Consider the following 12191-nt stretch of genomic DNA (forward strand, 5'->3'; position numbering starts at 1 on the left):
AAGAAAAAGTTTTTTCCCGAGAAATTTTGGTGTAGTTGATTTTTGGTAAAAAAAAGGAAGGTTATTATACACTGCCTTTTTTTTGCCCCGAAAAAAAAATTGTCTCAGATCGACCGGAAAAAAATATTTTCTTATAGAATGTGGCCTGTAGAATCCATAATTTCAAACAGTTCCAAGATTGGGCTACTAGTTCAAAAGTTACAGGCCCTTTGAATTTTCTTTCGAAATTGGTTTCTAGTCTATAACTTTTGATTGAGAAGTCTGATCGAAAAAGTACGAATTGTTTTGGATTCTACGCACCCAAATTAATAAGAAAAAGTGTTTTCCCGAGAAATTTTGGTGTAGTCGATTTTTGGTAAAAAAGGAAGGTTATACACTGCCTTTTTTTGAGCCCCGAAAAAAAAATTGTCTCAGATTGACCCGAAAAAAAAATTTTCTTATAGAATGTGGCCTGTAGAATCCACAATTTCAAACAGTTCCAAGATTGGGCTACTAGTTCAAAAGTTACAGCCCTTTGAATTTTCTTTCGAAATTGGTTTCTAGTCTATAACTTTTGATTGAGAAGTCTGATCGAAAAAAGTACGAATTGTTTTGGATTCTACGCACCAAAATTAATAAGAAAAAGTGTTTTCCCGAGAAATTTTGGTGTAGTCGATTTTTGGTAAAAAAGGAAGGTTATACACTGCCTTTTTTTGAGCCCCGAAAAAAAAATTGTCTCAGATCGACCCGGAAAAAAATTTTCTTATAGAATGTGGCCTGTAGAATCCATAATTTCAAACAGTTCCAAGATTGGGCTAGTAGTTCAAAAGTTACAGCCCTTTGAATTTTCTTTCGAAATTGGTTTCTAGTCTATAACTTTTGATTGAGAAATCTGATCGAAAAAGTACGAATTGTTTTGGATTCTACGCACCAAAATTAATAAGAAAAAGTGTTTTCCCGAGAAATTTTGGTGTAGTCGATTTTTGGTAAAAATATTAAAATACCTTGCGAAGTATTCGAATACTAAATATTTGTGAAAGTATTTGAGTTACAAATACAAATACTGCTTCCATAAAAGTATTTAATTACAAAGTATTTGAATACTTTAAAGGATTTGAATACTAAATAGTTATTTATATAACAAGAGCGCGAAGTTCAATTTCGCGCATTGAGACTGAAGGTATTTTGACGAGGCGAAGCCGAGTTAAAATATCATTAAAATGCGCGAAATAACTTCGCGCTAGCGTTATATACAATATTTTTTCTACAACTGAACCGATTGTTAATTAAATTGCTGTTTAAGTTCAACTTTTTCCCGTGCGCGAAATACTTTTTTTCACTGTTGACGATTTCGCGCACGTTGTCAATAGCAACCTTACCTATTAATTAACCGTTTAAAAATCTAGTACTTCGCGTTTCGAAATCCGTCAGAAAATGACACGTTTTTTTGACAGTTGTAGAAAAAAGTATTTTTTATTATACCTGAATCACAATCTCCGTTTTAAACACTCAAATGCGTGCGAAAAAGGGCCTTTAAAACACACGTGCTTTAAAGTTTCTAAGTAACGATACTTCAAGTATGACTTTTGAAACTGTCATCTGGATGAAATAAAAAATCCTCTTAGGTCGCTTTCTGTAAATGCAGAACATTTCTTGGCTTTTGTACCTATCCTTTGGTTGAAACTTTCACAAACGCGCGTAATTTAGGGTATGCTTCCAAATCTGTTCCACTTTTTAATCGCAGCATTGCTTTAAAGTTTTTAATGAATGCACCAAAATATAGAAGATTTAAATACCTTTGACATTTCCTTCATATATGCCAGCATTATGGATGCATTTAAGACTGTATTCGTAAGTAACTTCCTATTCATCCATGGACTTTTCATATTCTTTATAATAGGCTTTACTGGAGTTGGATTTTACACCTACCAACGTTTTTTTAGATTTTACAACAATCGATTTAATGGACGGTGTATTATCTTTTTCAACGGAAATCGTTTAATTCACAAAGACGATTGATTTTTATAAGCAAACGTCAAGTGACATTTCCATGGCAATCGTGAAACACCCAGCCCACTTAATTAGACATGTATTCGTGTATAACGTCAAAATGACTTCATTGTATTTCCTATTTTTAAATTATACTGCAGGTATAATAAAAAATACTATAAGATACACGTGTATAATTGGTCTTTAAGGCACTTGCAACGTTAAAGGCACTCCGCTTTGCGTCGTGCCCTTAAACTCGTTGCGCGTGCTTTAAAGACTTGATTATACACTTGTATCTTAATATACTATACAAAATCGAATTCTGTTCGCATAAATTCTCAATAATAATCATAATAATAAAATAAAACGTAACTATATTTTTTAAGACCATTAAGCACTATACAATAGTTTTAAACCTAGGCAGAGTAAGGGTCTGATAGGGTAAGTCAACCCACTACTCGGCATTCGGCTTCCTTGGCATTAAAATAGGCATGTTATTAAGTTTCCTCGAAAAAGTAAACTATTACTTTTGCGTGCTCTATGGTTTCATTAATCTAAAAGATTATTAAAGACTTTTAAGCAACTCCAAAGGCTTTTGAACGTCCTTGAGGTTTGTTAAAGACTTTTTGAAGACTTTTAAAGTGATAAAAATATGCAAAAATATTTGTACATACTATGACCATTTGTTTTAAATATACATGACGTGTCAACCCTTAAATAATCACAATCCAAATATAAGCCCTATTGGCGCTAGTCGTTACGATGCTTCACAGATTAACATAAACCATTCTTTAGCTTAGGGCGTCATTATTTAATAGTTTAATTAACATTTATTGCAGTTTTATTCATGACTGGCGTATTTTGCAAAAATTAAAATTGCTAATTAATAAAAAATTGGTGCCCATGCTTCTAAAGTGGTTTTTTAACAAGTGCAAAGGGCATCTAATCTTTTTGGATTATAACTTAATGGGGAAGGAAAAAAATCGTAATTGCCAAATTTGCTATGAGTCAAAGGCAAAGCATAAATATGTATCTTATTTTTCGATAATTAAGCAGTAATTGCAATTATAATGAATCGCAGGTTTTGCAAAATAGGGAAAGTTTTTAAAATGAATCAGAGTTTTTTTGACTTTGCAAGCTGTGTATATAAGCTTAGAATTTGAATGCATCGTGTAGTTCATCCAACACCAAACAGCAAGTAAGTATCTTTACACTATTAGAATGTGCATTAAAAAAGGTCCATTGAAATCAATTACAATCTATTTCAGAAATGAAATACATCTTCGTTGTCCTCATCGCCTTTGCACTCTACCACTTTGCGATTACGCAAGATCCTTGCGATCCCGGTGACCAAGAGCCTGGATGCGATTGCACTGGAGTAGGTGAGGCTTTTTGGAGTGGAACGCCCGAATCCTGCCAGTTCATGTGCATGAGTGAGGAGACCCTCTTTACTTGCGAAGAAATAGCAGCAGCACCAGCAGCAGCGCCAGTTTAAATACAAAAACAAACGCACTTGTTTTGTTTACTAACAATTATGTCTAGAATAGAAGGTAACCTGAATTATTTCGTTTTTTTGGCCCTTCCTTTATTTCCGAAATTACGGAAATAGTTGACTTGTTTGAAAAATCGCCCAGTCCTAGTTTACTGGACGTCACTTGCCTTTTTGTGTTTTGTCTTCGGATACATCAACTTTTTTTAATATTCACCTTCAGCTCCGTTGGTCGGTTCTCAGGTAGACAATTGACGACCGAAATACTTATGAATGCCTTGTGCCAGAACTTTTTCGGAGACCCTTTTTTACTAATTAAAAGTTAAATCTAACGTAATTGATATTTATGAGGCGTCTCAAAAGGATACAGATACTACTAATAGCATTTCGAAAAACGTTTTCGGAAAGATGTCCTCGGCTGCTACGAAGATCCCTGTAATTTATGATGAAGAATATTCCGAGAAGAGAAGGATGAGGAGGTGCTTATAAATACTTCTAGTTGAACGATTAGGTTTTCAAGCAGCAAAGGAGAAGAAGAAGCATGTGTCTGATAAAGGGACTGTAGAGAAAATCCCAACTGCGGTGGGGTTAGTGAATTGTGATGTGAGCAATTGCATTTTCTGTGAGAAATCGCTCGAAGGCTCAAATTGTTTAAAAGCTCGCTGGAGAAAAAGAACAAGATCGTGATCAGCAAAAAAGGTTGCTTCAAGTGCCTGACAGTAGGACATGCAGCAAGAAATTGTAAGAATTCTGTTAAGTGAGTGAGTCTGTGGTAAGCCACATGTCGTTCTCATGTGTTTGACGTTGCCAATTCATCAAAATAAGATTGAGGAAACTCTGACGGAAACCCATACCCACATCAACAGTACCAAGGCTCATGTATTTGTCCAGACCCTAAAAGTTTGTTTGAACGGACCAGCGGACAGCTACACATAGGTACATTTTTCATGCCCAAGTTACTGCTGAGGAAGAAGTGAGAACAAAAAGTAGTGAATGAGCAAGTAATATAAGAGATATTTTCGAATTTTCAACGGTGGTTGGAAGAAGTTCTTCTGGCGCAAATTAAGGTTCCTTGTTGGATACATTTTTCTCTCCGTGATTCCAACGAGTTGAGTCTGCATGTCTTCAGTGATGGAAGCCAGAACGCATACGCAGCTGTGGTGTTTTTAAGAGGAGAAGATTTCGTTCGATTATTAGCTGCAAAAAGTCGAAATGCTCTTTTGAAGAAAGCAACGATACCCAGACTAGAACTCCTGGCACCTACGATCTCGGTTGTCCAAATCATTTTTGGAATGACTCCACTATGGTTCTGCCGTGGATCAAACGACGAGAGATTTGTTCTCTATCATCGCCTACGGAATGCAATCATGTGACAGGTTCGGAAAAGCCAGCTGATTTACCATTTCTAGGTGTGCTACCCTCCAATTTAATTGAATCTCGCTGGTGGGAGGGACCGAATTGGTTGTACGAGTCTCCAGAAAAATGGCAAATTTCTTCGGAGCAGTGTGATGAAAATGAGGTTAACCGAGGACGGATCGCGAGATGTGCAACTTGCCAAATTGCTCTTTCGATACGTCCTCTATTATCTTCCGATCTAGCCATTGTCTAAATACCGTGTCTCAACGAGTTTTTCATTAGTCAGTTTCTTCATTGTCGTTTCTTTTTACCACGTTGTAATTGCTACATAGCTCTGAAAGATCAGCTAACCACGGTAACTTAAAGAAATATCGCCTTTCTTCATCTCGAGGGCACAGGTTCCTCGAAGAATTCTTCTGCAGCTAAAATGTATTCTTCTTGGGTCTGTTATGCCAAGAACATCTAATTCCCATAACTTTTTGATGTCACCATCATCGTAGTGTTGCGAGTCGATGTTGGTTACACAGAATCCATCCTAATTGCAGTTGCAACCAATCAAGAGTTCTATTGGACCACATCCTTTGGTTTCAGTCATTTCAATATTGACTTAAATCCATGTTCTATGTTCAGACGACGAAGATGATCTTGTTTGTCTTGTAGTAATGCCCATGTAACTTTAATCTCGGCATCAGCAGGTTGAGGAACAGTTAGATAGCTTAGCGATTTTCGTACCACAGTCCGGCACAATTTAAACCCAAGACGCTATGTTGTAAAAATTGTAAAGGATAATCGGGCATTAGTCCAAAAACAAGAAATTAATGCAAGGTAACCTTTATTCTAAACAGACTTCACACCAAATCACTAAAATACAGTGTGTACCAGTGGCACACCTCGAAAAACTTGTCTTTGTACCTACTCCGTGGCCTCACATTCGTTGAGATTATCCCCATCCTTGCACCTAAACACACAACCCTCGTCGGTTTGGGTCCAGAATGCTTCACCTTGAGTGCACTCGCATCCGGGCTCTTGACCCGCGGGATCGCAGGCTTCTTGAGCTATCGCATTGTAGAAGAGCGCGAAGGCGATCAAGACAACGAAGATGTATTTCATGTCTGGAGCAGTTGCAAGATCAGAAATGGTTAGATTACGAAAGAAAAAGTACTTACTTGCTTAGTATTGGAAAAGCTTCACAATGCTCACTCTATTCCAATCCTTTGCTTATATACAGACGACGGAATCATTGACTTGCATATAAGCTCATTTAAAAACTTACCTTTTGCACTTTGATTATGTTTAATTAATAAAAACGATGAAAAAGTGCAATTTAGCTTTCATAGAGTGAGCAATTAAGGTATTTTCCTCCATCATCGTTGTCCGTAAATCAAGAAGTATATGTATACTGGAGGTATTTCCATAAAACAAAAACAGAATGAGTTAATTAACGGCAATCATTAGCAATTTTAGTGTTATTTCGGTACAAATCGTAATTAATTATTCACTGTAATGTGCCTTTCAAAAATACAGTTCGCGTAAAATGTCCGGAACCATGACCCATTTTCCTTGAAGATCTGTCAACGAATTTGAATAAGAGAGACCTGGGAATCCGAAACAGCAGAAGAAACAAAAGGGGCAAGGAAAAACGAGATAATCGAGGAAGTCTTGGAATCCAAAGGTCTGAGCCTAGTAAACGAGGAAGGCAATGAGGCGATTCAAAACAAAAAAAAAAGTCGAGGAAACTGTCGGATCCCTGCAGAATATTTTGGTTCTTTTGGCTCCATCATCTTTCTTTACTTAATTGGCATCGTCGAGTTCCTCGGCTTTTAGGATCTCCCTGACCTTAAACTACGGGGCTCCCTTGATATTTTCGGTTACTTTGGGATTCCAAAGGACCTGTTCTGGACTCCTGCTATTATTATTATTATTATTATTGAGAATTTATGCGAACAGACACCCTTCTTTCCTGACAGAGCTGGGCAGTATTCGATTTTGTAAATACTTTTTAGTATTCAAATCCTTTAAAGTATTGAAATACTTTGTAATTAAATACTTTTATGGAAGCAGTATTTGTATTTGTAACTCAAATACTTTCACAAATATTTAGTATTCGAATACTTCGCAAGGTATTTGAATACTTTGAGAAGTATTGGAATACTTCGCATAGTATTTGAATACTTAACCTTCCTTTTTTTACCAAAAATCGACTGCACCAAAATTTCTCGGGAAAACACTTTTTCTTATTAATTTTGGGGCGTAGAATCCAAAACAATTCGTACTTTTTCGATCAGATCAAAGGTTATAGACTAGAAACCAATTTCGAAAGAAAATTCAAAGGGCTGTAACTTTTGAACCAGTAGCCCAATCTTGGAACTGTTTGAAGTTATGGATTCTGCAGGCCACTTTCTATAAGAAACTTTTTTCCGGTTCGATCTGAGACAATTTTTTTTGCGGGCCTCAAAAAAAGGCAGTGTACAACCTTCCTTTTTTACCAAAGATCGACTGCACCAAAATTTCCCGGGAAAACACTTTTTCTTATTAATTTTTTTGCGTAGAATCAAAAACAATTCGTACTTTTTCGATCACACTTCTCAATCAGAAGTTATAGACTAGAAACCAATTTCGAAAGAAAATTCAAAGTGCTGTAACTTTTGATCTAGTAGCCCAATCTTCAAACTGTTTGAAATTATGGATTTTACGGGCCAAATTGCCAGTATACGCAGATTCGATTACCCAGTAAAGGGTGTTTTTTTAATTCCCTTACCTCTAACACTGATGGTAAAGAATAATTATTGCTCTACTACCCCTAGCACCTCCATGGTAACCTAAAAGAGAAGGTAACCGAATCTTCGATTTACTGAGAGGTATTCCATACACTTCACCTTGTTGCGGAATAACGTAGTATCGTGAGGGGGAAGGGGGGTTTATGAAGTATACGAAGATTCGATTACCCAGTAGAGGACTGTTCTATAAGTAATATAAAATAAAAAGGTATGGAATCCCCCCCCCCCCCCAGTGAATCAAAATTCAGTTACCTTTTCGCAAAGGTTACTATGAATGTTCTAGGGGTAGTAGTCATCCTTTACTGGGTAATCGAATTTTCGTATACTGGGGGGTTATTCCATAGGGTTGATTAAAAAGTAACCGAGAAATCTAAACAAGTCCATCACCACCAAGTCAAAAGTGAGAATTTTGAGGAAAGATGAATTGCGGAAGATGAATAGTTAAGGATGGAAAGGGAGGGATCCGACAGTTTCCTCGACTTTTTTTTGTTTTGAATCGCTTCATTGCCTTCCTCGTTTACTAGGCTCAGACCTTTTGATTCTCAGACTTCCTCGATTACCTCGTTTTTCCATGCCCCTTCGGTTTCTTCTGCTTTTTCAGATTCCCAGGTCTCTCTTATTCAAATTCGTTAACGTTCTCTGCTTTAACCAGTTCTTCGACTTGTTTGGATTCTTCAATTTCTTCGATATCATCTTTAGGCGTCTACCTGTATTCTCTCGTTTTTCCGTTGTTTAAGTTTCTACATCGCCTTCGTCTCCAGTGATTCCTTGACTTCGTCCGCTTAGACATTGAAAGATCTTCAAGTAAATGGGCCATGGTTCCGGACATTTTACGCGAACTGTATTTTTAAAAGGCACATTACAGTGAATAATTAATTACGATTTGTACCGAAATAACACTAAAATTGCTAATGATTGCCGTTAATTAACTCATTCTGTTTTTGTTTATGGAAATATCTCCCGTAAGTATACATTATACTTCTTGATTTACGGGCAACGATGATGGAGGAAAATACCTTAATTGCTCACTCTATGAAAGCTAAATTGCACTTTTTCATCGTTTTTATTAATTAAACATAATCAAAGTGCAAAAGGTAAGTTTTTAAATGAGCTTATATGCAAGTCAATGATTCCGTCGTCTGTATATAAGCAAAGGATTGGAATAGAGTGAGCATTGTGAAGCTTTTCCAATACTAAGCAAGTAAGTACTTTTTCTTTCGTAATCTAACCATTTCTGATCTTGCAACTGCTCCAGACATGAAATACATCTTCGTTGTCTTGATCGCCTTCGCGCTCTTCTACAATGCGATAGCTCAAGAAGCCTGCGATCCCGCGGGTCAAGAGCCCGGATGCGAGTGCACTCAAGGTGAACCATTCTGGACCCAAACCGATGAGGGTTGTGTGTTTAGGTGCAAGGATGGGGATAATCTCAACGAATGTGAGGCCACGGAGTAGGTACCAAGACAAGTTTTTCGAGGTGTGCCACTGGTACACACTGTATTTTAGTGATTTTATGTGAAATCTGTTTAGAATAAAGGTTACCTTGCGTTGATCTCTTGTTTTTAGACTAATGCTCGATTTTCCTTTCAACATTTTTACATGCTTCTTGGGTTTAAAGCTCCCAACGGGTCGGGGAAAACAATTGTTTGAACTCTGACTCTGACTCAGTCTGTTCCTTTTGAATCAACCATGGTTTAAGAGGCCTTTACTATTTTAAAGAAAAATAAGTTTCCAAGAAGACCACAACCTAGGGATCCTAAAAAAACCGGAAATCATGAAGCCAAGGAAACCATTGATGCCCAGGGAGCAATTAAGGATGATGAAGTCAAAGAAACCAACAAGCCAAGAGAGCTGAAGGAAACGGACAAGCAAATGAATACGAGGGAGTTGGGAAAAGTCAAAGAGGCCGAGTGGTCTGAAGAAGCCAAACACGCGAAGTGAAAATCGGGCACGTATATGAAGCTTAGGAAACAAAAAAGATTGTCGACATGGACAAAGCTGATGTATCCAAAGAAGCCGGAATCGAGAAAGCTCATGAAACTGATTAATCTTGAGGAATCAAGTAAGCCTAAGGAATTTGAAAAAGATTGAGTATATGAGGAAATGGGGAGGGTGAAGAAGCACAGGAAAATTAAGTACCTAATCGAGAAATTCTGAAAATCAAAGGATTTTAGCATAGCAAAGCGTGGAAGGCAAAGCAGATTAAACAATAGAGGGAGCCAAAGCGGACAAAGAATCTGGGCGTCGATTCCCGAAGATGTGCTTTGTTCACATCGACTGACCTTGATGTGAACGTGAATGTCACTGCATTCTCGAACCTACCACATCGAGCGAAAAGTTGATCGAACGCAACGACTGGTCTAGACTACTCGTTGCGTGAAAGTCATGCGCAGTTCCAGCTACAGGACGGATCTTGCAGCTGTTTTGCTAAAGAGGTTATTCAGTGCCCTAACCTATAAATTCACATATTTTCTGTGAAATAAAACATGGAATTGTTCGAGGATTTTCTGGTTATTAATAACAGTATCCTTAATGCAAAAACGAAACAAAATACAAAACTGACAAATGACAGTTCAATTCTTGTCTGTGATTGGTTAGCGCATACAGTTTGTTCGCGATTCGGGAATGCAGCTAAACTTGAACTTATCCCTATCGTATACGATCATGACGTCATGGCAGCCGGTCACATCACATGCACATCACGGAGCATAGCGACTAACTTCGGGAATCGATACCCTGGTCAAGACGTCAAAGAGATCGAAGACGTCGAATGCCCTAGAAAGGCGAGGAAGTTCACATGACCGAAACAGCATAAGAGAGATGCGAAGGGATCCGAAGATGTCAAGGAAGACGAGAGAGCTGATGAAACGCGTAAAGTAGAATAATCCGAAAAGACCAAAGACATACAAAAATACAAAAAACCAAAACGAACATTCGATTACCTTTACGTAAAGGTTACCGTGGAGGTGCTAGTATAGCAATAATTATTATGTTAAAGAATATTATAGATATAACTTTTGATTGAGAAGTCTGATCGAAAAAGTACGAATTGTTTTGGATTCTACGCACCAAAATTAATAAGAAAAAGTGTTTTCCCGAGAAATTTTGGCGCAGTCGAATTTTGGTGAAAAGGGAAGGTTATACACTGCCTTTTTTTGAGGCCCGCAAAAAAAATTGTCTCAGATCGACCCGGAAAAAAAATTTTCTTATAGAATGTGGCCTGTAGAATCCATAATTTCAAACAGTTCCCAGATTGGGCTACTAGTTCAAAAGTTACAGCCCTTTGAATTTTCTTTCGAAATTGGTTTCTAGTCTATAACTTTTGATTGAGAAGTCTGATCGAAAAAGTACGAAATGTTTTGGATTCTACGCACCAAAATTAATAAGAAAAAGTGTTTTCCCGAGAAATTTTGGTGTAGTCGATTTTTGGTAAAAAAGGAAGGTTATACACTGCATTTGTTTGAGGCCCGCAAAAAAAAATTGTCTCAGATCGACCCGGAAAAAGATTTTTCTTATAGAATGTGGCCTGTAGAATCCATAATTTCAAACAGTTCCAAGATTGGGCTACTAGTTCAAAAGTTACAGCCTTTTGAATTTTCTTTCGAAATTGGTTTCTAGTCTATAACTTTTGATTGAGAAGTCTGATCGAAAAAGTACGAATTGTTTTGGATTCTACGCACCAAAAATAATAAGAAAAAGTGTTTTCCCGAGAAATTTTGGTGTAGTCGATTTTTGGTAAAAAAGGAAGGTTATACACTGCCTTTTTTGGGCCCCGAAAAAAAAATTGTCTCAGATCGACCCGGAAAAAAATTTTTCTTATAGAATGTGGCCTGTAGAATCCATAATTTCAAACAGTTCCAAGATTGGGGCTACTAGTTCAAAAGTTACAGCCCTTTGAATTTTCTTTCGAAATTGGTTTCTAGTCTATAACTTTTGATTGAGAAGTCTGATCGAAAAATTACGAATTGTTTTGGATTCTACGCACCAAAATTAATAAGAAAAAGTGTTTTCCCGAGAAATTTTGGTGTAGTCGATTTTTGGTAAAAAAGGAAGGTTATACACTGCATTTTTTTGAGGCCCGCAAAAAAATTGTCTCAGATCGACCCGGAAAAAAATTGTCTTATAGAATGTGGGCCTGTAGAATCCATAATTTCAAACAGTTCCAAGATTGGGCTACTAGTTCAAAAGTTACAGCCCTTTGAATTTTCTTTCGAAATTGGTTTCTAGTCTATAACTTTTGATTGAAAAGTCTGATCGAAAAAGTACGAATTGTTTTGGATTCTACGCACCAAAATTAATAAGAAAAAGTGTTTTCCCGAGAAATTTTGGTGCAGTCGATTTTTGGTAAAAAAGGGATGTAATAACTGCCTTTTTTTGGGGCCCGCAAAGAAAATTGTCTCAGATCGGCCCGGAAAAAGATTTTTCTTATAGAATGTGGCCTGTAGAATCCATAATTTCAAACAGTTCCAAGATTGGGCTACTAGTTCAAAAGTTACAGGCCTTTGAATTTTTTTTCGAAATTGGTTTCTAGTCTATAACTTTTGATTGAGAAGTCTGATCGAAAAAGTACGAATTGTTTTGGATTCTATGCACAAAAATTA

The 12191-nt window shown here is 37.0% G+C and overlaps 3 long non-coding RNA genes across 3 annotated transcripts; 2 read left to right on the top strand and 1 right to left on the bottom strand.

The window, feature by feature from the left end:
- Positions 1-3095: 3095 nt before the first annotated feature.
- LOC116181139 lies at positions 3096-3528 on the top strand. Its single transcript, XR_004147205.1, has 2 exons — positions 3096-3166; positions 3237-3528. It is a non-coding gene; the product is annotated as an uncharacterized LOC116181139 (long non-coding RNA).
- Positions 3529-5628: 2100 nt separating this feature from the next.
- Positions 5629-6088, bottom strand: LOC116181441. Its single transcript, XR_004147250.1, has 2 exons — positions 5980-6088; positions 5629-5925 (listed from the first exon to the last, which is right to left on the bottom strand). It is a non-coding gene; the product is annotated as an uncharacterized LOC116181441 (long non-coding RNA).
- Positions 6089-8682: 2594 nt separating this feature from the next.
- Positions 8683-9142, top strand: LOC116181476. Its single transcript, XR_004147258.1, has 2 exons — positions 8683-8791; positions 8846-9142. It is a non-coding gene; the product is annotated as an uncharacterized LOC116181476 (long non-coding RNA).
- Positions 9143-12191: the final 3049 nt, after the last annotated feature.

The sequence above is a fragment of the Photinus pyralis genome, unplaced genomic scaffold (genome assembly GCF_008802855.1).
Source record: "Photinus pyralis isolate 1611_PpyrPB1 unplaced genomic scaffold, Ppyr1.3 Ppyr1.4_LG9, whole genome shotgun sequence".
Taxonomy (NCBI): Eukaryota; Metazoa; Arthropoda; class Insecta; order Coleoptera; family Lampyridae; genus Photinus; species Photinus pyralis.